Below are 26,579 nucleotides of genomic sequence, written 5' to 3'. Positions count from 1 at the left end.
AACAAACCAGAATCTTCCCAAAATAGAGTTCACCTTTGACCGTCTCCTTACGGTTCCCTGCTTCGAGTCCAAGTTCCAGTGGGGCGGAAGACACATGTGCAAGCCTGCTTAAGCCTGTCCTTGTCTATGGACGTTAATATTTTTCTGAATAACCTGTCCTTGGCATTTGGAGAGGTGAGATGCAGCCAAAATGGCACCATTTGCTCCCTCATCTGCCTGAAGAGTCTGTCTTCTTCCAGCTAAGAACCAAAACATTAATGATATTTCATTTCATTCGAATTTTATATTTCACTGACGTGCTCTTCTAAGACACAGAGCTGAACAGGAACCTTCTAGAAAACAGACTATCTGTAGTCCATGTTTCAAGCAACCAATACCTTCAACTTATAGGCTGCAAACACTTTTAGCTTTTGTTCCTTCCTGTGAGAAATCCCACCAGCCATGCCAGGGTATAGCATGGTTATTTTTCTGTCCACCTGTGCCCGTCATTTTTTTTTGTAATCAAAAGGTATCAATTTTTTATCAAAAAGATTCTTTGTGTCTTAGATGCTTTGTTTCATTGTATGCCTTCAATAGGTGTAATAATTCCAACATCTGCCTGGCTTGATTTTGGTGGTCTAAGGTAAACGCATGTGAGAAAAAATAGCTTTTGTACATACTTTAAGTATATTTTTGTTTTTATTAGGGTTGGTTTCAGACATTCCTTGCATTTTTTGGAAATCTTTTGATTCATTTCTGTTTTAATGTGTCTTGTAAAACTCTCTACCTTTTACTGAAGCATATTAGCCACTGGAAAAAAAATTAAAAACAGTAGGAATGGTTGAAGCCAGTTTTAAAGACCTTACAGGTAAAGTAAAAATTTCAGGTTATAAAGCTCTGTTTTCCAATATGTAGTGCTAACAGACTAATAAAATGAAGTGTTTGTTGTTTATTGGTCACTGGCATTCCAATAGTTTCAGGCAACCAGTTCATTCCTTTGTTACATTTTCTGTGGAAAAAATAGTATTAAGGAATGCATATATACTAATCAATGTTTATAGTATCTTTTAAGGCTAAGTTGAAATGAAGGTAGTTGTACGTGTTCTCTCTTTTTACCATAGTTAAGGAATATCATTGGTAGTCAATTGTTCCGTGTTTGTAGTCTCTTTCAAAACAAGGGCACAAGGACTGATGGAAAACAAACATCACAGGATCTGGAGAGATGGCTTAGAGGTGAAAAAGAAGAACTATTTTTACAGGGGACCTGGGTTTTTGGTTTCCACCACTGGAGGTGCTAGTGGCATCTGTGATGTTTCATATCATATAATGCATAGTACAGCCCCTCCCTCGCCACAGAGAATGATTTGATGCAAAATGAGGTTGAGAAATCCAGATCCATCCCTTTGCTAAGAAAAATATTTCAAGGAGGAGACAACTGGGCAACAGAGCTCTTGGGGTGGTTGACATGAAAGAATGGGCACTCGAGCATACCATGGAGTCCTGGCACATTACGTTGAAAGAAAATGTCGGGCAATGTGGATAGTAAGAGCACTGGGGTGGGAGGGGGGAAGGGGGCAAGTGGGAGAACTCAAAGAGGACGTGAGCCAAGTAGAGCAAAGAATGCATTGGGAAAAGGAGCAGGAACTAGAAGAGTGCCTTAGAATTCAGAGCGAGGCTCTAGGGTCCCTTCTTGTAATCTGGCGGAGTGGTCTAGAGCTCGTCAGAGGAGGCATTTTCTCAGGCAATGAAAACTCTGCTGAAGGGGAGCTATTTGAGCGGCTTTGACTCTGGAGACTTAGTATCTATCACACGAGACACTCTTGTCAAATCCTTTCTAGCTGCACCCGTGAAAGATCGCTATGGTCTTTGCCATTCTGATGGCTACTAAATTGAGCTGGTACACGCGTAGGAGTGAGAGCCTCCGAAGCTTGGGTAAGAGAGGGGACCAGGTGTGGCGGAATCATCTGGAGTAATCAAAGAGAGACAAAGGGGAGGAGCAGCATGACTCACTGTGCAGGAAAAAAGGGGCCAGAGAGAGAAGTCATCTAGGAAACCTTTCTAGAGAGTTATATAAGAGATGCAAGAGCCCCAGGTGGAGGGAGCTGCTGTCCCCAAGGACTGGAGAGCAGGGACCCAGCAGCTGGAATGACACTCCTGCTGGGCACACTGAGGAATAGTTTGCAGCCCTTGTAGAGTTGGACAGAGAAGTAAGCAGGTTGCCCCATGGGCTTCTAGTCTATTCCTAGGTAATAAGAGAACACAGTTGAAAAATGCATACAGTTTCTGACTGGGCATCAGATATTTTTATAGATAATCAAGAGAATTCCAAACAGATGTGGATAATGCATCTTCCTTGAATTAGGTGTTATCTTCGACAGTACTGTAAAAAATACCACTATTTACAAAGCATGAATATATGATAAAATGTTTTCTCTTTTTTTAAAGCTTATCTGCTCCACATGTGATAATGTTTAAATTCAAATTCCCCCAGCTCTACACAAAAAAATAGAATTCCCTAAGTTAAGTCTTTTTTAATTTAAAAAAAAAAGTAAACCATTTGGAATATGATGCAGTAATTTTACTCCATTGAAAATATGAGATATGGATTTCTTCTCATGTAAGCTTCAAAAGTGAAGAGATTTGCGGGGTGTTGGTCTGGTTTTCATTGCTATAACTAATACTATGCTTAGAATAATAATCAACACTCAGTGTTTCCTTAGTGGATGGATGGATGGAGCAGTCGATTAGTTAATTAACAAAGGCCTATGTTGTATGCGCACTCAGTTGGTGATTGGACGAGTTCTGTGTCACTCTGGGGTGTTAGATATGACAGTACCTGACCCCAAGTCATGAATTGAGGCTCTTCACAAATTCATCTTGCTAAGATCCGTCTGCTGTCACTCATTTGTTACCGCAGGCCCTCAGACCAGTGCTTTTCTCCCTTTTCCCTCCCCGGGAAGCCAACAGAGGCAAATCAGTAAAGTTAGAAGTGGATGGAGATAAGCGCACGAGGGGATTGATTTTCACTCCCCGGAAGTGGCAATCGGTTTGTCTCCTTACGCCTTTCCCCAAGAGGAATGTTTCCATGTTCCTGAAGAAAGCCACGTCGCCCTTACAGGGGTGGAGCTGGCAGCACCTTTGTGGCTGGGTCTCCTCAAGGCACTGCAGAAAGAAGGGCTCTTCAGTAACACTTGACGATATGCCAGTTCCCCCAGCGATAAGAGCAGCCTGGGGCACCAACAGTCACTCCGACCACAGGCTGCATCGCTCAGTCCAGAGCCCACACGGCCCTCCTCACCAAGGCAAAAGGCAGAGCGACCTTGAAAGCCTGCCAACAGAGTCCTGGAAATTACAAGAGCAACTTTCCTGGAATTGTTCAGACAAAGTAGGACCACGAAACGTTTCCTAAAAGGATTCTCTCCCGGTTAGAAGGATCCGCATTTGGGTATTGTCCTTCACTACCGCCCTGGTGAGGACTTCCCAGGGTTAACAGCGTCACCTCACTTCCTGTATTAGTTGCCAGATTGTTTTCCATATACTTGAAGCCTTCATTTAGCATAGGAAAGGAAACACGGGCATGATTTATTCAGAATATATCCTCCTATAAAATAATCAATTGAAAGCATTTATATAACATGCATTAAATTAAGCACATGACACAGTTGGGGCTTCACTGCAGGTGACCCTGTGACTCCTGAGAGATCCAGGTTCATCACTTTCAGGAGCAAAGGAAGGAAAAGAAAGAGACATGGAGGCTTCTCTTCCCTGCCAGTGACTGTCCCTTCTGTTTCATATTTGACCCAGGAAAGAAACCAGTGCAACTTCTTAGTTTTAAATGTCACACCTGATAAAAGTACTATGCCTTTGGATTTAGGGCCAATATAGGTTTCCAACATCTTTCAAGATTCTGTAATTAGGGTATTTTCTAAAAAATGTCTTTTGAAAGTAATATGGTCCCTGGGTTCAGTAGCAAGAGTTTTCCAACATCCTTCAAGATTCTGTAACTCATGTATTTTCTAAAAATTTGAAAAGTCCCCGTAGAGTAAGTAAGACATTAATTATTCTTCTGTCCGTAGAATAAGTAAGACATTAATTATTCTTCTGTCCCTGTGGAAACACAGACACTGATGCATGGCCATTTCTGCATGTTGGGAGCGCTGAGGTGTGACAGGTGTGTGGCGCACAGCTCTCTGTCCCTTCGCACCATGGGCTTCGTCGTGACGATCATCTGCGTGTTCGTTATGCTTTATGACCTACGCTCAGTCAACAGGAACCTCTGATGGAAACTCTCTTTCTTTGACTTTCAAATCCATTTTCAAAGTCTAGTTAAGGTTGATATCATGCAGAATTTTATGTTTCATTTTTACCTTTTCTCTGAGTGTGACGAAAGAAAAAGCAGTAGATTAATATTCAAATCCATTTCTCCACTACATTGGATGTCTTGTCTTGAGATCTGCAGGTACATAAAGAATGAAAAAGCAAGTTTGAATTCTGTGCGGTAACGAAAAGGACAGTGGCGGATGATTGCTTTAACCCGTGTCCTTGAGAAAGGCCGACCTGAAGGAGAGATCAAATGAAAACGAGCGAAGGCCGGCTTTTAGTCGAATGGAAAATACTTCTAGGCTTCTGCCTCTTAGACCTGACAGCCTCACGAGTTGTCATGGGGTGATACTGAAAACGTTTCATGTATCACAGAGATAACGCGAGGGTTAAAGGCATGTTTGAAGTTCTCGGAACTATTCTAAGAGAGCCACTCCAGGAAACACAAGCAGTGTTCCGAGTGTGCAGCTCAGCATCCAAAACAGGCTGTTGGATTTGTGTGTGTGTGTGTGTGTGTGTGTGTGTGTGTGTGTGTGTGTGTGTGTATGTTTGTATGTATGTACATTTCATCTTCTTTCTCTGATATTTTTGGGCACTAAACCATCACATCGCTAACATTTAATGTTAATCATCTTCGGTAGAACATGCTTCAAAAGCCGTGCTAGGGGCTGAGGAGGTGGTCCAATGAGTAAAAAGAATCTTGCTGTGTAAGCATGAGGACACAAGTTGGATCATCATCACTCATATCAGAAGCCAAGAATGGCCAAGCACGCCTATAACCCCTACTCTCTGGGAGGCAGACACAAGAGGATCGCTAGGGCTTGCTGTCTGGCCAGTGTGGCAGCAAAAATGATAGTTTCTGTCCCAAAGGAATTAATGAGAGGGCGGTAGGCCAAGCAAGGCACCTGATACCCTGCCGTCTGGTGTGGATGAGTGCACTCACCAACTCACACATGTAAGGATACACTATATACAAATACATCACACACACACACACAAAATGATTTTTTAAAATTCAAAAAAAATCCTACTAAAAACCTCACAAACCAGGCCAAATAGAAATACCTAATCTTAAGAAGTGGGCAAACATTAATGCATGTCAAACATTACGTTAAGCCCTAAAAGATTCAGCCAAGCAAATGCAAACACCATCCCTGTCCTCAAGAACCCACAGTGGAGCAGAGGAGGCTGCAATTATTGAGTGAGTCAAAGAAAATCAGAACGTCTTTGAACTGTAAATCCAGGGTGACCATGTTTAGTCTGGGAGAGGACTAGGGATATGGGCAAGCTTAGAGGCACATATAGATGCTTACCAGGCCATTATGGCTGGCCGTCTAGTCTTCTGAACATAAAGAGCGCCCTTTATCCTGCTCTTTATCGGGGATGGAAATCTCTGTAATATTAGCTGAAATGCTGCGTGGAGTGCTTACATATTTACACCCCGGTTTGTTTAAACTGGAGTCGATGGTTATCTTTCGTCTGTGGGAGCAGGGCCAGCTGTTTGCATAAGTGCTTTGTCTGTGGCGTGGTATGGTCCTGTCTACAATTTTATGTTGCTTCATTGTTGACCAGCTTTAGGTTGCCATCATTCAACACGTGAATGATGCTAAAAAGTCATTACAGAGACGGACAGAGAATGGAGGATTAGATAGTTTTAGATGGTTTTATCTGCCAAGACTTCAGATAAATTTAGAAAAGCCCCCGCCCCCATCCCAGCTTCCTCTTAGTTTGGGGGTTTTGTTTGCATTCATTTGAACACTACCCTGTATTTCTACTTTGTAATTATTATACAGTGAACAGAGTTTCTATTTCAGGGAACTTGGAAAAGAAACTGACATGTTACCCTCCCAAATCTCAATGGGGCGTTTTTATTTCATGTATATATGATACAAGATATATATATATATATATATATATATATATATATATATATATATATATATATATATCTCAGACAAGAGGACTATGCTTGGTGATTGTTGGCAATTTCAAGGAGAAAATAAAGCCTGGAAGGCAATCTGGTGGTAATGGCAGTTGACAAGTTAGCACTCCTTTTATTCTTTCTTCTGGAGCATGTAAGCATATGTAAAAGAAAAGAAGAAAATGCTTCTTTTGTAACTTCTTTCCTGACCCCTGCAAATTAGCCCTCCTCCTCCCCTCTCTAAATCACCAGTGTGTAGAAGCCACAGTCTTGGGATCAGAAAGCACGTCATTGGTTTTCATTGATTGACTAGACTTGTCATCCCAGAGTTAACATTCATGGGACTTTGACTTTTTCTTTCCTACTTAATGTGTGCAGGACCTGAAACTCATTGTAGTGGTGCTTAAACCAAAAACTATAAAACTCTGTGTTTCTATAAATTGTCATGGTTTATATCCAGTGGTTGATAATTCTGCAACTGTATCTTCCTTTTTATTGTGAAGATTGACCAAAAAGAGACAAGGAATCTGTAGTTCAATCCTTCCTAAAACTAGTGGGTAATCAGATGCATGCAGGTATTGCAGCATTTCCTCTCATGTCTACATTTGAATATAAATTTATGGAAATTTTCTCTTTTATTAAACGTTTCAATGTTTTTTTAAGATAACAAATCAATTTGTCACATTGATCCTGTGGAGAAAAATGATTTCTTTAAAAGGTGTGGATGTTTTTGATGGTGGGGAGATTGCGACCTGAATTTTCTTCTCACCATCCACACTGTTGACAATGACACTTTGATCTCAATGGTGGCTCTGTCCCAGGAGGCTGCTCTGTGAGCTGTTTGATGTCTAGCAGCAGCCTAGTCCTCCAGGGAGGACTTGTCAACACCCCCTCAGAGGTTAGCACAGCTCCCAAGGCACTGCTAAGGGTCCCCTAGAGAGTAAAAATCACCTCTAGAGTGAGCACTATTCTAGGCCATTTACATGTAATTCTGTATCCATACTTCATGTGAAGCAAACGTGAAGAATCAATAAGGTTGAGTTTATGCTGTTTTCTTATGAAACATTAAGAATTGTTAAGAGTTGGAGCGATATCTCAGCATGCTAAGTCTCCTGCTACCAAATCCAGCGAGCTGAGCTCAACTGCAGAAACCTACATGGGAGGTGAAGAGAACACACTCCCACAAAGTTGGCCTCAGCATTTGTACCACAGTACATTCATGCTCACAAATTTGCACATCCTCGTGTTCATACACACACATGCAAATAAACCGGTGTCATAGTACACACAAACCCACATATTTGCACACACTCATACGTATATGACACACAAACGGGTGTCATAGTATACACACACCCATACATTTGCGTGTATACACATACACACACACACAATCCTGTTTTTTAGAAAGAATTTTAGTGGCAGTGTGATATTCACACTGCTTCAAGGTTTTGGTCCTTTGCTTTTAGAGGAATGAGAGATGGACCCCAGGCCCTGCACGTAGGAGGCAAGCTCTCTTCTGCTGGCGCCGTCCTCCGCCATGACAACTTGCTTTTGACATCTTGTCTTACCAAGAGGAATCACCCTGATTAAAACTTCAGTCTATTTCAATACCGACTTGTAAAACCCATTGAAGTTTTTTAAAAAGCGGTGCAACACTGTCTTCTTACTGAGCCATTTCAGAACGTTCCTTGTGCAATTCCTCCATTTTCTGAAGATTTCACTAAAATTTAACTGAAGCTCTCTGCTTTGATGAATAACAAACAGGAAATTGCACATTTACGTTAAAAATATTCTCAAAATTAGCACAACTATTTTTTTAAATTATTTTAGCAGGTTAGAAAACAATGTCCGATTTTTCTTTATTATTATTTTTGTTTATTTTTTGGAACAGCATTTCTCTGTGTAGACATGGCTGTCCTGGAACTTGCCTGTAGACCAGATTGGCCTTGAACTCACAGACATCTGCCAGCTTCTGTCCCTGCCTCCTGAGTGCTGGGATTAAAGGCATGTGCCACCACTATCCCACTAGATTTTTCTTTTTTAAGATTTATTTATTATGCTTATTTATACATGTGTGCCTACATAAGTTTGTGTATACACCTGTCTTCAGGGCTTCAGATCATCTAGAACTGAAGTCACAGGCAGTCGTGAGCCATGATGTGAATGCTGAGACTCGAACTCAGGCCTTCTGAAAGTGCAGACAGTGCTCTTAACAATAACCCATCTCTTTAGATGCTGTTAGATTTTTTTTTTTCTTAATCACGCTGGGAACTTGAATAGGGATCCGAACACATCATTTTCAATAGGGAATTCGCACTCAAACACATACATTTCCAGAGCACTCTACCAGAGCTGTGGATAGAAAATGGTTTCTTGTTCTTTTCCGGGCACCATTATTTGCACACTCGTTGTTTGAATGTCATCCTTATTGTCGAGAAGCTCTCATCATTTTGGTTTAGACATATGCTTCGAGCTATAATTCTGACAGCTGCTTATCATCACAGATGTGACAGCAATCTGCAATGTTTGCCCATTCCTTATGATGAAATACCCAGCAAACCTGCACATAGCAGCCAAGTGTTTCTTTGGCCACTCGATACCTCATTCCAAATGCTGTAAAGAACTCACTGTATTTTATTAATCTAGAGTCTCTTGATTAAAACATCAGGCCATTAATTTCACGTACCATTTTGTACACTTTGAACTTCTTTGCCTGAACAACTCATGTATTCATTTTGCAATGCCGTCTCCATAAACCAGTCCGGGACTCATTCTGCAATTAGATTTCTAGCTTTTCCACAAACTATGACTTGAATTGAAGGAGCTGTTCACCATCGAGCATAGCACATCGACTTGGTTGGTTGTCCTTTTCCTTGGCGACTTATCATGGGAGCAGAATGGACTCGCTCCTTGCACTGCCGAGAAAGCACTTAGCAATGTGCTGAGACCCATCAGAACACCTGCTCTTGGGTCAGTGGCGTACTCCTGACCCCCTGTCCTACACCATGTTTTATAAAACCCACCCACTCTGATGGCTACCAATGCTCACAGGGTTAACCATCAGCGGAATTCATCTGAGCTCACTGCCACAACCACTTTTTGAAAGACTTCTCAGCCGTTTTTGCCAAGGTACAACCATGTGTCCCTGATATTTCTTCAGGTCACCGGTCAGTAACTGAAGATTTCAGTTATGATTTCTGAGCATTTGACATGACCACGAAACTGAGTATCCCATAAAGACCTCAGTCAGGTGGACCTGATTAAGCATATTTGGCAGGCATCGGTGCAGACTGTCTTGCTAATGCTGATGACTTTGGCCCGTCATCACTTGGAGCTCGCGCCTCAAAGACCAGCTTTTCTCTAAAGAAGATTTGCTTTCAGTGCAGTAATTGTATATCCATATTTTAGGACTTATATCAGTCATTTGGCGGGGGCGGAGAGGGGGGGACGGGAATGAGTGGAGGACAGACAGGTTGCCAGACCTGGCTAGACTTTCGGCCCAAACAGTTCAGACTCAAGCAAAGAGGAATCCCAGCAATGCCCTGCTCTTTGTCATTTTATTCTCGTCGCTTTAGTTAAGTTTCAGGTGAAGCGCTGCATCTGTTAGCTGTCTCCAGTTGACTGTAAATGAACCGCAGCATGCCAACAAGCCAGGGAATGGCGGGAAAGCTCCGCCAGCCTGCGCCATGCTCACCCTCTTCCCTAGCAGATTTGGCATATCCTAAGTGCCATGTGCCCCACGGGTGAGGCACGAACCAGTGCTGAGCCACATAACTTAATATTAGAAAGGCTAGGCTTCATTCTTCTGTAGTCAAAACATCAAATAGAAGCGGAAGCCAATCATATTCTCTCCAGTGGGCCTTGCTACTGTTACCAGACGGTATTTCCCAAGACCCCTACCTTAGAGTAAGTACTAGGTGTCCTGAGAAGAGATGATGGACACCAGCCTCTGGCTGCAGACTGAAATTAACTCTATTTTCCTCTCTTAAATTAGAACTTGTAATGCGGTTCTTTGGCCTGAGAAATTTGGGGTTTTCTTCCCTCCGGCCTGCCCACCTAGTCTTTCCACCTGGCCTATAACTGTTTGGACTGAGAGCGTGATTACAGAAGGCGCCATTTCAAGACTGGCCGGATTCAGGCAGTGTGATCAAGAAGGTGTTAAGAAACAAGCCAATTAGTAACCCAGTTTAGAGTTACAGTGCAAAATACAAGACAGGTGCTCCTACCACTAACTGACTGAAAAGCCCTCTCTCCACTTAGTCATCTGTGAAGGCAACGAAGGAATCTGACCACAAGCATCCTCGTAAAAAGTTAAAACAGTTCCCTGGCCGAGGTAAGAAAGGAATGGAACAGGTCAGAATTTCCAGCCAGAGTGTGACAGGTATTGGTGAGACCGGCAAAACGCCGAATGGCTATTTAAAAAGAGGTCATGTTTTCGGATCATTAAAGCACAGCGTTTTATTTGCCAATGATTTATTTTATTTGTAACATACCCTGCTCATAATGAAACGGAATAGCCATGACTTGAGCTCAATAAAATACTTTATTGCCTCTAAAACCTGTGAGAATACATGTGTCTGTATGTGTTTGGAATGTGTAAAAGAGTTAAAATTACCCTAAGACGGTCTATAATTATTTATTTCTAGGTTTAAAAAGTTGAGTTTAAAATAAAAAAAAAACCACTGGAATTTGAGCTTTGCCTATCAGCCAGCATTTATCAACAGAAAACTAAAGCTAACTTGAAAGTCTGAGGGAAACAGTGTGTTTAACCTTAACCCGCGTTTGATGTTTTCGTTACCTTGACCTGCAAATAGCTCAGAGTGAATGGACTTGGTAGAGAGCTCCTCTTGTCAAGTCCAGCGCAGGCGCCAGTCTCCCAATATCTGTTAGTGCAGCCAGAAGAGCTTGCCCATCTATGGGTCTAGATGGGCCCTTGGGGGATTCACTATGCCAAACAATTCTAGAAACATCTCATTTGACAGGGAGGTTTTCCTGAAAGGAGACGTTTCCTCTGAACATTTTTGTTTCCACAATATTGAAATATTGCAGTTACATGGACTCTGTTGACCCCATGTATGTCAAAGATCCAAGAAGCACTAATATTAGGGCTTTAAGCAAGACTCCTAGCATGTCTCCCATAAGCCACAGCTGTGGTAGAAGGTGACTCGAGACTCATCTGGGAAGGAGATAAGACTGGGAATTAATGTGAACTCTAAAGCTGCTTCCTTATCATGTTATTTCCTATCCATTTTATTTTGTTGTACAAAAAAAAAAAAAACATTTCGCTTAAGGGACAGGATGGGAGGCCTATCACAAAGCTATTTAAAAAGGAATTTCCTCTCATCCATAACTGTGAACCTTTGTCTTAAAAAAGTAGAGCCCATGTTTATAACTAAGTATAGAAGGAAAGGAAAGATATTCTTAGAATAAAATTGGCAAGAAGAGAGGCTAGGACACTAGTCAACTCTATCGAGATGCGTGTGTGCAGACTCAGCATGCTTGTCCCTTACACAGACAGGGACACGGGGTTGGGCTTGTCCATTTGTTTCCGTTTCTTCATGCTCACAAACTGTTCCATCTGTGTTGTTTGTTTCCCCCTTGCTATGAAAGAATACCTAAGAGGAACACTCGAAAGGGGAACCAGATTTAGTATGGCTCTCCGTTTCAGAGAATTCAGTCTACCGGGGAGGATGGGGAGAGTGGTGCAACTCATCATGGTGGCCAGGAAACCACCAAGGAGGGAGAGAGAGACAGAGACACAGAACAATAGGGAGACAAAGGTAGAAAGTTGGAAAGAGGGGGAGGAAGAGGAAGTGGGATGGCAGGAAGAAGACAGGGCTAGTGCCCTGATTCAGCCTGGAGTATGCTCTCAGGTACTACTTCCTCCAGCAAGACCCCAAAAATAGCAGGGCAGCCGAGGACCAAGCCTTTGATAGAGCAGCCGTTCACAGAAGTACTTCATGTGCAAACTCCATCTGGCGTGAGTGCCTGCCTTAGGAATGCTGACCCTCAGTAGAGCCTGAAGCCAGGGAGCCCAGACACTTCTCACATGGGTCCCCCGTTCATATTTCTAATTTCCTCCTGAAATTCTGTTTGCCATTGTTGCTACATGATACACATACTGTTTCCAAAAAAGAGAAGAAGAGAAATCATCCCAATACATTTTTGAGAAAAAGATTAAGCACTGTAATTGTTTGACATTTGATACGAGTCCTCTCTGATATCTTACAACTCAAAAGGAAACGCTTGACCAACTATTAAGTGGTTAATAGTAAGTGGGCCCAGCCCAACTGCTGCAAAGTGAGCCGTGTTTTAGGTATAAGGAAGGGGCCAGCAGAGGCATGGTGTCTGAAGCAAATGTTTAAACGATGACATGGAACACGATGACTGTATGCCACTTTCCTGCCAGCTGGTGTTTTTAGACTAACACTGAAATCTCTCACTCTCCTTGGAGAGGAGGGCAGAGCAATGAACTAAGGGGAGGGAGCAGCATTGTGGCTAGCAGAATCATTAGACCAGGACATGTGGCCCCAGCAGCCAAGAGCATGAGCTCTCCGTACAACATCCAAAGCAGAGGTTCTCTTCCCAATGCTGCGACCCTTTAATACTCCTTGTGTTGTGATGACCCACAACCATAAAATTATTTTTCTTGATACTTCATGACTATAATTTTGCTGCTGTTATGAATCATGATGTAAATATCTGTATTTTCCGATGGTCTTGGATGACCCCTGTGAAATGGTGGTTCTGCCCCTCCCCCAAATTGGTCACCACTCACAGGGTGAGAACCACTGATCCAAAGTGTTTGTGAGGAACTCTCAGAAAGCAAAACAAATGGGGGTGGGGGTCAAAACGCCTCTGTGGTGGAAATTGATTTTTCTTCTTAATCATTAAACCCCATTGGTTTTTCAATAACTAGAATACGGACTGTGGGTTTGGGTCTAATATATTATCATTGACAAACCTTACTTCTTTGACCTATCTTCCACTAGAATTTATGGTTCTTGTTTTGTAAACAATACCTTTTTCAATTTTCTTTCTTAATAAACCAATTATTACTTTAGTATCAGAAAGTACAAGATGGATCTGAAGTATTATTGCAAGCTTTTACTTGGGTTTATACTCGTGGACTTCAGGATATAAATTAATGAAGCTGTTCTTTAATTTCCATTATGATGTGAAGAAATCTTTAATACAGAAGCTTGACACAACATAGTCTATAATTTTAGATTTTCATCTCAAGGTTATTTCAAAAGAAAGTATTGGGGCACTCTGAAAATACAATTCCAAGTGGTTCCCCAAAACCTTGGAGACAGTCCCAAACAAATCAGAAACAGGTTGCTGGGGTTCCCCCTTCTTTCTCGTTTTCAATTGCTAGTTTGCCTAATTATTTGGAGAGTAGGAGAGGGAGAAAGCCAAAAATAAAAATGCTGGCTGTGTCATAGTAACTATGCACATGGAACTCAACGTGCTCAATCATCCGACTATGCCCTCTCCCTCCTGCCTTCCGTAATTACAGTTGAGGCTGGAAATGGAGAACCAGAGCCAAGCCTGGGTTCCATAGTCTGCACGGCATCCCATTGAAACTAATCTTTGAGACACTGTTTATGCCCAAAGTCCCATTTAGAAGAGAGAGCATGCATCCGTGTTTGCATCTCCTTTTACTGAGAGTGTTGGATTCTGAGCCAAACCGGTTACCTGCTTATGAAGCTCAGTTCTACTGCTTTTCACCAAGTGACCTCAAGAAAGCCGTTTAGCCCTGCAGCACCTCGTCTGCAAACTAAGGCGACACTACTGCCATCACCTAGTAGCTGTGACCGTTAAATCGTGGAGCAGACGGAAACCTCTCATATTGTCAATACTCTGTGTAAAAAAACATCCTTTCAGGTTTTTATCAATTCAAAGCCATCACATCTGAGCCCATCTCTGCACCTGTGCAATGGTGCCCACCCAAAGTGATGGGCAGATACCTGAATGAAGAATTCCAAGTTCTTGTAGACATTGTGCGGACATGGGTGTCTTTAGCTTTGTCCCCTGGCCTGCAGGTTGTGTCTCATCACATGGTTCTAAGGTCACTTTCCCAGATCCTACTCCGAATTGTTCCTTCTGAAGTTCTCCTTAGCTTCCAGAAGATTCCAATCTTGAATAATTGGTTTGATCTTTTTTCTATTTCTTAAATGAAATAAACACTTTGTTCTTGGAGTAATGCATCATCACTCTGAAGCCACAACCAGGCCACACAAAAGATACTTCAAACCAGTCCATGCTTGTCATCAGCTCTCCTGAAGGTCGTCTTTAGGTTGTCCTGAAGTCAGAGCAGATGAACCTCTTCCAATTACAACACTGAAATCGTTGGGGGAACCCACCATGGTTTTAAATCCAAATTGCTCCTTTTATGATCCGCCACCCACAGAGCTCTGAATTTCTGGTCACAAAATATGCTTATTAAGCAGTAATTCTCCTTCTCTCTTGTAAAATGAAGACATAAATAGCCCAGGAATGCTGATCAGCAGAGGCAAGCCACTGTGGATGACACTGGGAGCTCTGTAGCCAGTTTAACTAGCATGGACATTTTAATGAGATTTATTAACACTTCCTGGAGTGTTAAAACATCGAACCATGACACGTAGCTGCCTTCACTCCTATGAGACTCCCCCAATCCTGAGGTTGGGAACTAGTCACAAAATTAACCTAAAACTGTGAAGCAGATAAAAAGGGAAATTAACAATTTCATGGGTAATTATTTTTTTCACCCATTTAAAAAAAAACAAACTTTATTTGTATCATTTACTAGGTTCTTTGTTTCACATAAACACACACTTGAGGAAACACGTAAGACCAAATAAGTAAGGCGGAGAAAACCCCAGGATGGTGTTTCATTTCTTAGAAGCAATAGAAGCAAACTGAAACCCTGCGTGGCCCCTAAACTCCCTTGCCACTATAATGTTCTCATCTCTTTTCAAGACCAGGCCATGAGCGATTCTGCAGAAACTAAGACAGGAGACTCTTGCATCATAACTTGCTTAGAGAATATGTTTCCACAGCTGAAACTATTCAAAATATGTGTGCTATGAAGGTAAAGAGCACAAGGCGTATGTGGGGTTTAAAACGATGAACGCTAGCAATCTGAATTGTCTCCGAAGGGAAGAGATACTCCCTTAGCCCCAAATGGTAATCGGCATCTCTGCCCAGTTTCCATGAGAAGAGCTTTCTTCTGGGTTCAGAGGAAATACGAGGTTTGGAAGAAACTGAAGAGAATATGGGGTAAAAGAGAAGAACTGTAAAAACATAAAGGTTCTTGCTCTAACCACAGAGGCCCGTATCCATTGGAGGAATTCCACACCTCGGGCTTTGGAAGATGCAGGTGTTTAGTGAATGGTCCTCAGCTCGCAGAAAATGGCTATGGATCTGCGGTGGTGGGCGGCAGAGCGGTACACACTGGAATGAGAAAAGTCTGAGACACTTTGGTGTCCACTCTCACAAGCAGGGTTAGCACACACATCTCCCAGATGAGTTTGCAATGCACGCCTGTCGTCCTAGCGCTTGGAAGCCTGAGGCGGAAGGGTCTCGAGTTCGAGGCCAGCCGGAAGCACATCATGAGATCTGCTTAAGAAAACACAGAGGTGAGAGGACGGAAGGAAGGAGGAAAGAAGACAGGAAAGAAAGAAGGGAGAAATTAGTTTAGTCTGAAACTTGCTTCCAAGAGGCTTCAACCTATTAGTCATATCCTACTCTTTGAAGTTACACTAGCAGAACCAAATTTGAGTCCCTGTCCTTCACAGAAGAATTTCATCCGCACAAAGAAACTGAAAGGAATGATAATGATAAAATGATGGTGACAAATGTTCTAGAGATGTTTTTCTATGAATTAAGCATCCTCTGTTCCATCCACTCTGCCTCCTTACGTACTGTAGACCTAGGTGACAAACAGTGCACGCACAGCCCCTTTAGCTGGGTCCATCCCCGCGGACCGGAGCTGTTCATTTGTCTGTATGCAGGTTTGATAAAGGCACCCGCAGCAGCGGCTGCCTGTACGAACACGTTCGATTGAGAAACTCAGCAGCTTTTGATCTCGCCACAGAATGATTGCCATCTGACCTGCGGTTCCTGACAAAGTGCATTCACTCATCAGCCCCGATAGGTCGCTCAGGGAACCTGTCCAGCGCTGAAGCTACACAGAAAATTCCGGATATGCATGGGACTAGAACCCAAAGTTGGGGGCTCACCACGAAGTTTCTCCCGTGATAGTATGTGATACTATCAATTTTGACACAGTAAATGCTCAACTGCAGTATCCAAAGGGAGACCCATACTCAGTCATGGGGATGTAAATCGATTCTCCTAGGTTTACAATCTTATCCCTACTGAGAGAAGTAAGTTCGGGCCGCCAATACTTCTTCTAGTCAACTCTGAAGGAGTTAAGAGGCAGTTGGATATTTTCTTTGAAATCACCAGAATGAAGCTCTTGTGCCATTGCCAGAGGCACGTTCTCTGTCTGTGGCCGGGTTCCAGATCAGGTGTGTTGACTCAGACTCAAAGCAGCATTTGCAGAAACGGCTGGAGCACATCCAGCTTTTAGGTACACGGCTCACCAGGGGCTGCTCCTACTTTTACTCCCAGACAGTCTGATACCATCGGGAAAAGCATTCCTTACCCAAAAATGCGAAGTATGATTTTCATAAAATAGTCCAAGGAGATCGGTAACGACGTGTGCACAGGGTGTGCAGTGATTCATAGCTGCCCACTCTGCTCCCAAGGAAGTTTCCAAAGCTGATGGTAAATCATTCCACGCCGTTATTGGCATCGGGGCCTTGGAAGCCAATCTGATTGCAAAAGCAGCCTTGCTTTCCCGAGAAGAGTAGTGGATCCCCCTCATCCTCAAGAGCCTGGTTGGGGGGGCGGGGGGATGTGGCATTTGAGAACTATCTCGAGTACAGGTAGTTTCTCAGTAGGACAATAAGTCTTCATTTCTCTTGCAGACTTTTACGAGCTAAGTTCATTCGTTTATGTGCTAAGCCTCTAATGAAATACTATCTTTAGTGCATATTTAAACCTCCGTTCAAAACGGCTGATGAGGCTGGACACAGTGGCGCATGCCTTTAATCCCAGTTCTCAGAAGGCAGAGGCAAAGCCAGCCTGGTCTATATAGCGAGTTTTGGGACAGTCAGGACTACATAGAGAGACCCTGTTTCAAATATATATATGTATGTATGATATATATATCATATATATGATAACGCTATATACATACATATAGTGTTATAAACCTTTCTATCAAACACTCAAGCACCCATTTGAATTTTTAAGGATGTTAAATATTCCCTAAAAATGGCCAAAATAGATACTCATTTCCTTCCGTGACTCACTTGTAATGAACTGTTGGTTGAAATCCAGTGAGTACTGGCAGATCTCCACCTTCCAGGGAGCACCATGGTAATTAGGGCTTGCTGGCATTCTTTTCAATGGTTTCGGAAGGGGTACCAAGACTTAAGCACTCAAAGCGATTGTTGAATCATCCTCCGCCCTTGAATGTACTCACTTCCTTTAGCGCTGGCCAAAGGTTTTTGGAAGATATTCTTGTGAACTGCTGTTGCTGGCATAAGTAAGCCGTAGAAAAACAGAAGGCAATAACCAGGATCGGGTTGCCACAACAGAAGAGTGATAAGCGAGTTAGTGGGAAGCGGTGGGAGGGAGTGGGGGAATTTCAGCTTTCACTCGGGGTAGCCTTTGTGTGTTCTGTGCAGATACTGTAATAAACTATCACTAGGTAGAGTGGCTTCCATTATCTGTTAGCTTAAAAAATAACATATAAAAGACTTATTTAAAAAAATTAAATGAGGTGCCATCCCCCTTTCTCAAAAAAATATTGTTCAAGAAAATTTTCTAACGTCTGAATTTAATCTAAGATATTGTCCCCAGTGGTCTCCTAAAGACTTCCTAATGAGGAAGAAGTTGTAGGCTCCTTTGAAGTCAAACTACTACTATAGGGTAATACCATAACTACCCATGGGGAAATTTGCCTGCCCTTTGCAGAATGAACCGCAGGCGATGGGTTAGTAGTGTACTCTGGGCTAGGGAGGTTTCCCCACAAGGTACACTAGGTAAGGTTGTATTGGGACTGATGGAGAAGAGAAGAGATGATTCTAGGTGAAGGTATGAAGTGTGAAAGAAGGAAGTCTCTCCCTAACAGCCATATAAATCACCTCTTTATGGATTTTATCACCAAGTAAGGCTGTACTCTGACTATACAGGTGGGGGTAGGACTTCAACATAGGAATTTGAGCGTTTCCCCCATAAAGAACACTAATATGCAGAGACCCTAAGAAGACTCTTGAGAGTACAGGGAAGTCTGGTGGAATCAAGAAACACTTCTGTATGATCGTGCCTGGGAGTTATCAACAGAGCGATCAGAAGAAAAAGATTGAAAGCTAATGTCTGGAAGACCCTTGTAATGTCTTTTCTTTGTCTAAATCACTTTCATATCCAATACTGTGTTCATAATTGTGGGTTGCCTTACTTGTGTGTGTGTTTGTGTGTGTGTGTGTGTGTATAAGCATACATGGATGTGGAAAGGCAGAGGTCAACCTCGTGTGTCATTCCATAGGCGTCATCATCTTGTATTTTGAGAGAGTTTCTCACTGGTACCAGGAGCTAGCCAATTAGGCTACGCTACCTTGCCAGTGAGCCCTAGGGTTCTGCCCATCACGACCTCACAGTGGGTGCTGAAGTTCCTTAGGCCTTGCAAGGCAAGCACATTACCAGGTGAACAATCTCCTCATCCCCACATCAGCTTAAGGAAGGCATTTTCCAAAATCTGCATGGTATCTAATTTCCCAAACCTAGTTCTATACGGATACAAAGAATAACATGGCTGACTTCCCTGAAGCACAATGGTCCTCCGTTATCTGTAGTTTTACTTTCTAAGGGTTTAGTTATGCAGTAGTCAACTGCATTTTGAGACCGTTAAGTGGAACTATCCAGAAGCAATTAACCACTTTAATCTGCGTGCCTTCCTTAATAGAGAGATAAAAATCTCACAGTCAGATTTTGTGTTCTTCCAGGGATGTGAATTGACTTTTGTCTAATATTTCCACACTGTAAATGCTACCTGCTTTTGACTTACTTAGAAACCATCTGGATTTTCGGATTCACTGACAAGGTACTGAGTGCTCATGTTTTAATGATTTTAACTTCTTTAACAGTGGCCCTGTTAAAATAAGAGTTGTGAGTCTCATAATTTCATGATGTTGAAGTATTACAATTGTTCTATTTTACATTTGGTTACTGTTGTTAACCTCTTTCTGTGCCTAAATTATAAGTTAGATTTTATCGTAAGTATGCATGTAAGGGGAGAGCAAAATATATATGAGATATATATGATCGGGTACTATCAGTCTGTAATTCCAGCTCTCAGAGCCTATTCCTCCGTGGATAAGGGGGGATAATTGGGAAGAATCTTAGTAAGTCAGGGTAGATCTAACTCAGAGGCATAGACATTTGATTTTATCTTTCCTGATTTTTTTTTTTTTTGAGAAAGGCTCTCTTGTAACTCATTATGTAAACCAGGCCGGCCTCGAACTCTCAGAGAATTGCCTGTCTCCGCCTCCCGAATGCTGGACTAGAAGCGCAAGTCATGGATGTTTAAAGGCAAAAAGGACAGTAGGAATTACTACCAAAGCCTTTATTTTACACATAAAGAAAGATGCTCTGAGGACATGACGTAGCCACATCACACGTAGCCCAGACACGAACAAGGACTAGACCCTAGACCTAGACGTTGCAGTCCGTCCTGTGGTTTTCCAAGAGTCTAGCTTTGCTCAGTTAAAAAACACAAAGGTGGGTCCACCATTCTGACTCATCCTCTGGGCTTCCAACTGGAAACGTCCAGTGACCAAATTCTTGTGGCATCTTAAAATAGTCTCTGCGGTCCCCATGGCCTCACTCATGCTTCCCTTTCTCTTCCCAGTGAGTAAGTCAGCTTAGCAATATGTGGTCCCCAACTCATCTCTGCCTTCCTACCAATCATGTGACGACAAAGGGGGCCCAGGGATCCCTCTTCCTTTCTTCCTGCCCGTAATCCATAATTTCCTTGCTAACCGACAGTTTGCTTAAGTAGAAACGTTACCATTTCTACAGCCTCTCATCACAACCTTCCCCCAAGCACAGGTTGTCCTGTGGAGCTGTCTTAAGAGCTGTCTCACTCAGAAATGTCCACCAAACCAGGAACAGGGTATAAATCGTAGCGGAGAAGAGGCCTGATGCCACTTCTTCATCTGCCCCTGACAGATCTGACCTTCAGTTCTTGGTGACTTCAGAATCGTCCAGACCTTGCCTCTTTTTTCTCTCTCGTAGCACCCTTCCACTCACTGACCATCGCTCACCTCCTCCCCTTCTTCACCCATGATCTAGAGCTTTCTCTACTCCAATTTCTCATCCTAAATCTTCCCTAAATGTAACCAAATCTCAGATGAGCTCTTCGGGTACCCCCAGAAATATTATTTGCTCCCCCACTTACTCTTTCAGAAAGTTTTTTGTTTGTTCTTTTTTTTAAATGACTAGTTCTAGAGATAGAATTTACTGTGGTACTTAGCTACATACCCATTCCTGCTACTACATGGCGATCACCCCATCCACAGGATTTTTTCTTCTGACCAAGCCATTCTGAGGTTCTACGCCAAAGAGGCAAGAGAGATTCCCCTCAGCGGCAGCCCAGGCAGCAGCTGTTAATAGGAGCAGGGACCCCATTCCTGTTTATACCTGTGGGCTCTGTCATCACTTTGTAATCCCAGAGACCTCTTAGTCTGACTTCTCAGGTTGCCATAGCCACACATGGCCACAGAGCACCTGAAATGTGGCCAGCCTGGATGGGTTAAAGTATAAGCTACAACCCAGCCATTTAGTGCCTACCATGAGGTAAAGAATGCGTAAGACGTGTTGTGAATCTTTATGTACCTTACCTCCTAAAATAACATTTGAGATAGACTGCTCCTGCATCTAGTGCTAAAAGCTAGTGCTGGAATCATTCTTACCTGTTTCTTCTTGTGTGTTGTAAAGTGGCTCCTAAAAAATGTAAAGCTATGAAGTTGGTTTCGCTATGTTTGTATTGAGGGCATTGTTAGAACCCCTCCTAGCTTGTCTGTCCCAGGCTAAGTGTGGTCTCCCAGCCCTTGGAAGCCCAAACTTTGTTATGGTAACGCAGAGAGTCTTGTCTTCTACCGCTATGCTAATCGCATTCCTTATTTAGATATGAATGTGTCTTTACTTGCTGTAGCTGACTACTTACTTGCTGGCTGGGGACTGAAGATCCATGCACAGCCTTTTGAGTTAAGCAGACGCATCTTTTCTTGCCCCGAGCCCCACCAGTGTTAGAAAAGGAACATTTTGAGTCTAAAATAAATGGTTTATAAACAAACAACCTAAATGAATCTGTATTTAACTTTGACAGGAAGGGGTTATTTTGGCTTCTATTGTTGGGTGACCTTTACATAAAAGATTTTCACAGAAAGAGCTGCGAGGCTTATGATTATTTTATCATGGAAAGCTATTTTTATGCTCGTGAAGTGACTTCGGTTAAAGTGTAATGTATATTAAAGGCCTTCCCCCTGTGATCACCATTCCCTGTCCCTTAAGTCTTAAATTCCTGGTCTAGACCTGAATATTCACCTACTATCCATACATTAGACGGGGGCATAACTAATGCAAGTCCCAGCTATAGTGCAAACTGTAGGCTTTGATTGTTTGAGAAAAGGCCCACTCCACACATACAGCTTAGTAGAGATCATATTAAAAATAATAAACACTTTTATAATCACCACGCTATTTTTAAAAATTAAGTGTCCACAATATCTCTAAAGGTTCTATAAGTGCCCAAGCTACTGGCTAGGCTAAATTTCATACTTACCATTAGGCTATGTTTACCTAGGATTTTGCTCTGGAAGAAATCTTGTAGAAACTGGTTTAAGGACAAGTTTAAGGCAGGAGGTAAACGTGCCTGCCACCAAGACTGAAGACGTGGGTTCAATTCCCAGGGCTCATTAGGTGTGTGTGTGTGTGCGTGTGTGTGTGTGTGTGTGTGTGTGTGTGTGATGTGTTTTTAAAGATGTGAAGCTGAATTAAGCGTGATATATGTCTATAATCCAATCACTAGGGAATCTGCAGCCATCATGAGTTTGAGACCAGTCTGGGTAACAAAGAAAAACCCTGTCTTAAAACAAAACCAAAACAAACACACTACAATAAATAAACAGCTAGTTTAGTCATTCAAAATTGACTTTAATACTCAGACCATCTTAAAGTAACAACTGTAGAATCTGTGTAACAGTCAAAACTCACAAAACAGCCATTCAATTTGGCAGGTGGGTTTTTTTTTTCATTACAAAGGAAGAAGAGGTGGGAAGGAGAGTAAGAGCAAAACTATCATGAACTTGAGTGGCTGCCTTCTTCCATTGGAGAGCGATGCCACCCAGGGCAACACAACTCTCCAGACTGGAGCCAGGGGGTAGAAGGCCAGGCAAGCACCACCAAGGAGCAGCCACTGGGAATCACATTAAAACTCGGCCACATAACAAATCCTCTGCCAATCTTAGAGCTCCCTTGAAGAGGTGGCAGTGTTGAATGCTTCAGAAACACCATGAGATTTTTGTTTCATTTCAAGATTCCTGCTCTCTGGATAGAAAACACTCCAGAATTCTCTGTTTCTGAATTCTACCTACAGGTTCATATCATGCAAAATTTAGTGGGAGTTTAGTTTGGGGCTGTTTTCCTCTGTCTTCCTGCTTGCTGTATCGTCGATTGAGCCCTCTGCCATCCTTCCTCCCATCTTGGAATGCATTCAAAGGATCATGGAGTGTTTTTCTTCAGGAGTTTATGTCAGCAAACATTCATAACCGCCTACACTTTGCCAGATACCACACTGAATTCTGAAGATGAATGTAACAGACCTGTTCTCCAAAGGGACTTGCAGTGTAGTAGGAATGTAAGAACAAGAAAAGGAGAGAGGTTTAAAAGACCCTTTCATCAAACAGATGTTTAGTAAGCACCTATTATGTGCCAGATGGTCACATGCTCCAGGAAAGAATGATGGCGTTGGAGCGGATCAAATGTCTGCTAGTAATGGAGTTTGCATTCTCCCAGAACGAGCAAACGACAGAAAATGAGTAAGTCAGTTACAAATTACATATTGTTATAAAGTTGGAAGATTATAAATACTATGAGAGGAAAAGTAAAGGAGGAAAGAGACAGCGTAGGGTTGGGAGAAAGACAATAGGGGTGGTGTCTGAAGTGAGGTGCTGAGAAGGTACCAGTTGAAAGGGGACAGTAAGATGGTATGACACTCACCTTACTGGTCAACCTGAGACCACCTAGACTCACCTGTGAAGAGTCTCTAAGAAACACTGTCTACATTGTTTTGACCTGTTGTCCACGTCTGTGGGGGACTATCTTAGTTTAGTTCACTGGTGAAGGAAGATCTAGCCCACTGTGGGCAGAAACATTCCCTCAGCAGGGGGCCTTGAGCTATTTAAGAGTGGGGAAACTAAGTTGAGCACAAGAAAGCACCAAGCAGGGAAGCAAGCATTCATGCATGCATCATTTTTGCTCTTGACTTGTGGGTCTAAAGATTAGCTGCTTCAAACTCCTCTCCTTGTGACCTCCCTGCCACAGGATCAACACTAACCTGGACGTGAAAGGTGAAATAAACCGTTCTCACCCCCCTCAATTGCTTTTTGTCAGGGTATTTTCTCACCGTGACAGAGACTCCGCCAGGACAGCAGCATCTCTGAGGCTTTCTGGACTGAGAGCTTCCCAGGGGTGGCCTTGACATAAGTAGTCTGTGGTCTGTGCTTGTGTATTTGTTTGTTTTGAAACAGTGCCTCATTTTACAGCCCAGATTAGCCTCCCATTCTTTTTGTTGCTCACACTGTCCGTGAACTCAAGGTCCACCTACCTCGGCCTCCCAAGTGCTGAGATTATGGGTGGCCATCAATGTTTCCCCTTTAAAAACATCAAGGGATCCAGTGTGGACATGAGGGACCAAATGGTAGGGTACTATTAGAACTTCAGATTTTACTCTTTAGTGAAGGCAAAAGCCAGCCAAGGGTTAGCAGCGGAATGATGTTATGGAAGTTTCAACAGCATCCCTCAGAGTGTCAAAATCAGGAACAGACTCAAGAGGGGCAAGAGTGATCAGTGAAACCAGAAGCTATTGGAGTAATCCAGGAAAGAGATGATGCCGGCCTGAACCAGGGTGATGGTCCTGGAGATGCTGAGAAAGGATCCAGTTGAGCATCTGGTCCGAAGGCCAAACCAACAAGACTGGCTGATGCAGGGGGTGTGGGCAGTAAGAGACGGCAAGAGTGACTGGAGGGAGAGTAAGCAGCATGGTGCCAGTGTTGCCAGGAACCGAGACAATAAAGACTAAGGAAGAGGCAGGATTTGAGAGGGAGATCCGGAGTTTATTATTGGTCCAGTAATTAAGTTTTAAATACCTATTAGACATCTAAGTGTATGTGTAGTTGGGCAGGCTGGTCTAGAATTCAGGGGAGAAGTTTAGGCTAGAGATATAAAAGTGGGATTCGTTACCCATATAGATGGTTGTAAAGCCATAACACTGGATGAGCTCATCAAAGGGAGAGTTTAATTAGAAGAGATGTCAAAGGTGTCTGAGCCCAAGGGCATTCTGACTTGAAGTCAGGGGGATGGAAGAACTGAACAAGAGACTACAGTGAGGTAAGAGGAACGCTAGGAAGGCGCTGGGGTGTGCAATCCAAGAGAGAAAAGAAAAGAAAAAGATGTTTCTATGGAGGATGGAAAGTGAGTCACTCACCAAAGAATGCTGAGCAGTCCAGAGGGCCTGAGAGCCAGGACTGCTCTGCTAATGAGAGGCAACAGTGAGTTCCAGGTGAGCAATGTTTGCTGAAGAAACAGAAGCTGCAGCAGTTCCAGGGGTTTCAAAGAGAGAAAGAAGAAATAAACTTGAAGGCAGTGAGTGTAGATTTTCAAGGATTTTTAACAAAAAGAAGGAGAAGGGAAAGGAGAAGGAGGAGGAGAAGGAGAAGGAGAAGGAGAAGGAGAAGGAGAAGGAGAAGGAGAAGGAGAAGGAGAAGGAGAAGAAGAAGAAGAAGAAGAAGAAGAAGAAGAAGAAGAAGAAGAAGAAGAAGAAGAAGAAGAAGAAGAAGAAGAAGAAGAAGAAGAAGATGATGATGATGAAGAAGAAGAAGAAAAAGAAAAGGAGGAGGAAGAGGGAAGGAAGGAAGGATGTAAGTGGATTGCAATCTCCGAGAAGACCAGAAAGAGATTTTTTGCTGTGACCGGGATTTCAGAGAAAGAAAATTGCGTGACACCAAAGCCAGAGAGCTAAGTTGCTGGGTCTTGACCCGTGAAGAGTCCATATTTTTATCATCATGGATTCATGAAGGAGATTAAGAAGAACCTGGAACATGACTGAAGAGAGCTGAGGACAGGACGGTGTCACCTGGTTCACCTCCTTTACTTATGTCACCATTAAAGACTGGACATACGCAGTAGCTAAAACAGGTCTATAATTACCGATAAATCTGGATATAAATAACAATTCTTTCCCAACAACCGCAATGAGTATTATCTGTCAGGTAATAAATTGTAATCATAAAATAAGTAAAAAGCCAGAAACTGTAGACAATGAATATGAAATTTTAACATTTCAGGTTTTATATCAGAAGTTTGGGTTCACACAGGCGGGTGGAGCAGGTATTTTCTGAACAAACTACTCACGTGATCATTTTGGTTTTGATGAGATTCTTATTGAGAGTCTGGGTCACTACAATATGATCAGGCCACTTGAGGACTGAGATGAAGTTTCCGATGAATAACGAGGACGGGGGATCTTGGCTAAGTAGCCTGTTCTCATTCGTGTTAGGCACCTTTCACTTCAGCTTCACCTCCATAAGCAAAAGCTCTTTCCAAAATTGAATCATTTCCCTTCCTTTTAGTTTGTGCAGTGGCTCCTCAAAGTGCTTAGTTGGGGGCTCAGATGTAAAATAGTTAACCAGTGTTGGGCATCTCTGTGCTGTTAGACCCCTTGTCCAACGAGTCCATTTAGAAAAGACATTGTTTTTAACCACTTGAATGTGACAACCCATGAATGTAAATAGCAAGCCTCTATGTATAGCTTTGTGGACCTTCCTGGGACCTGAGACTACAGAACATATGGAGTGGCTGCAAAACCAGAAGCCTCGGAAGTTAAAGGTGACTTCTTCACTCTAAATGCTGAGGGCAGCTTAAGACTCTTGCAGCCTATTCGCACTAGAGAACAATTTAAAAGGCCAGCCTATGCTGTTGAACAGTCTTTGAAAGGAAGCAAAACACGGATTTTTTTAAA

The 26,579-nt window shown here is 42.7% G+C and overlaps 1 protein-coding gene across 3 annotated transcripts in view; it reads left to right on the top strand.

Annotated features, from left to right (window-relative positions):
* The window catches only part of Dlc1 (DLC1 Rho GTPase activating protein), a 347,498-nt gene that overhangs the window by 242,650 nt on the left and 78,269 nt on the right, over positions 1 to 26,579 (top strand). The window contains exon 1 of one of the 3 annotated variants that reach the window (XM_075986543.1): positions 1,893 to 1,911. The exons of the other annotated variants lie outside the window; for them this stretch is intronic. The gene's annotated coding sequence lies outside the window, so the exon portion shown is untranslated. Of the gene's footprint in view, positions 1 to 1,892; positions 1,912 to 26,579 lie in introns of those variants that run through there. 3 annotated transcript variants of the gene reach the window in all.

This window comes from Microtus pennsylvanicus, chromosome 9 (genome assembly GCF_037038515.1).
Source record: "Microtus pennsylvanicus isolate mMicPen1 chromosome 9, mMicPen1.hap1, whole genome shotgun sequence".
Classification (NCBI taxonomy): domain Eukaryota; kingdom Metazoa; phylum Chordata; class Mammalia; order Rodentia; family Cricetidae; genus Microtus; species Microtus pennsylvanicus.
Note: the sequence above shows the minus strand (reverse complement) of the source record. Positions and strands in the feature narration are given on the sequence as shown.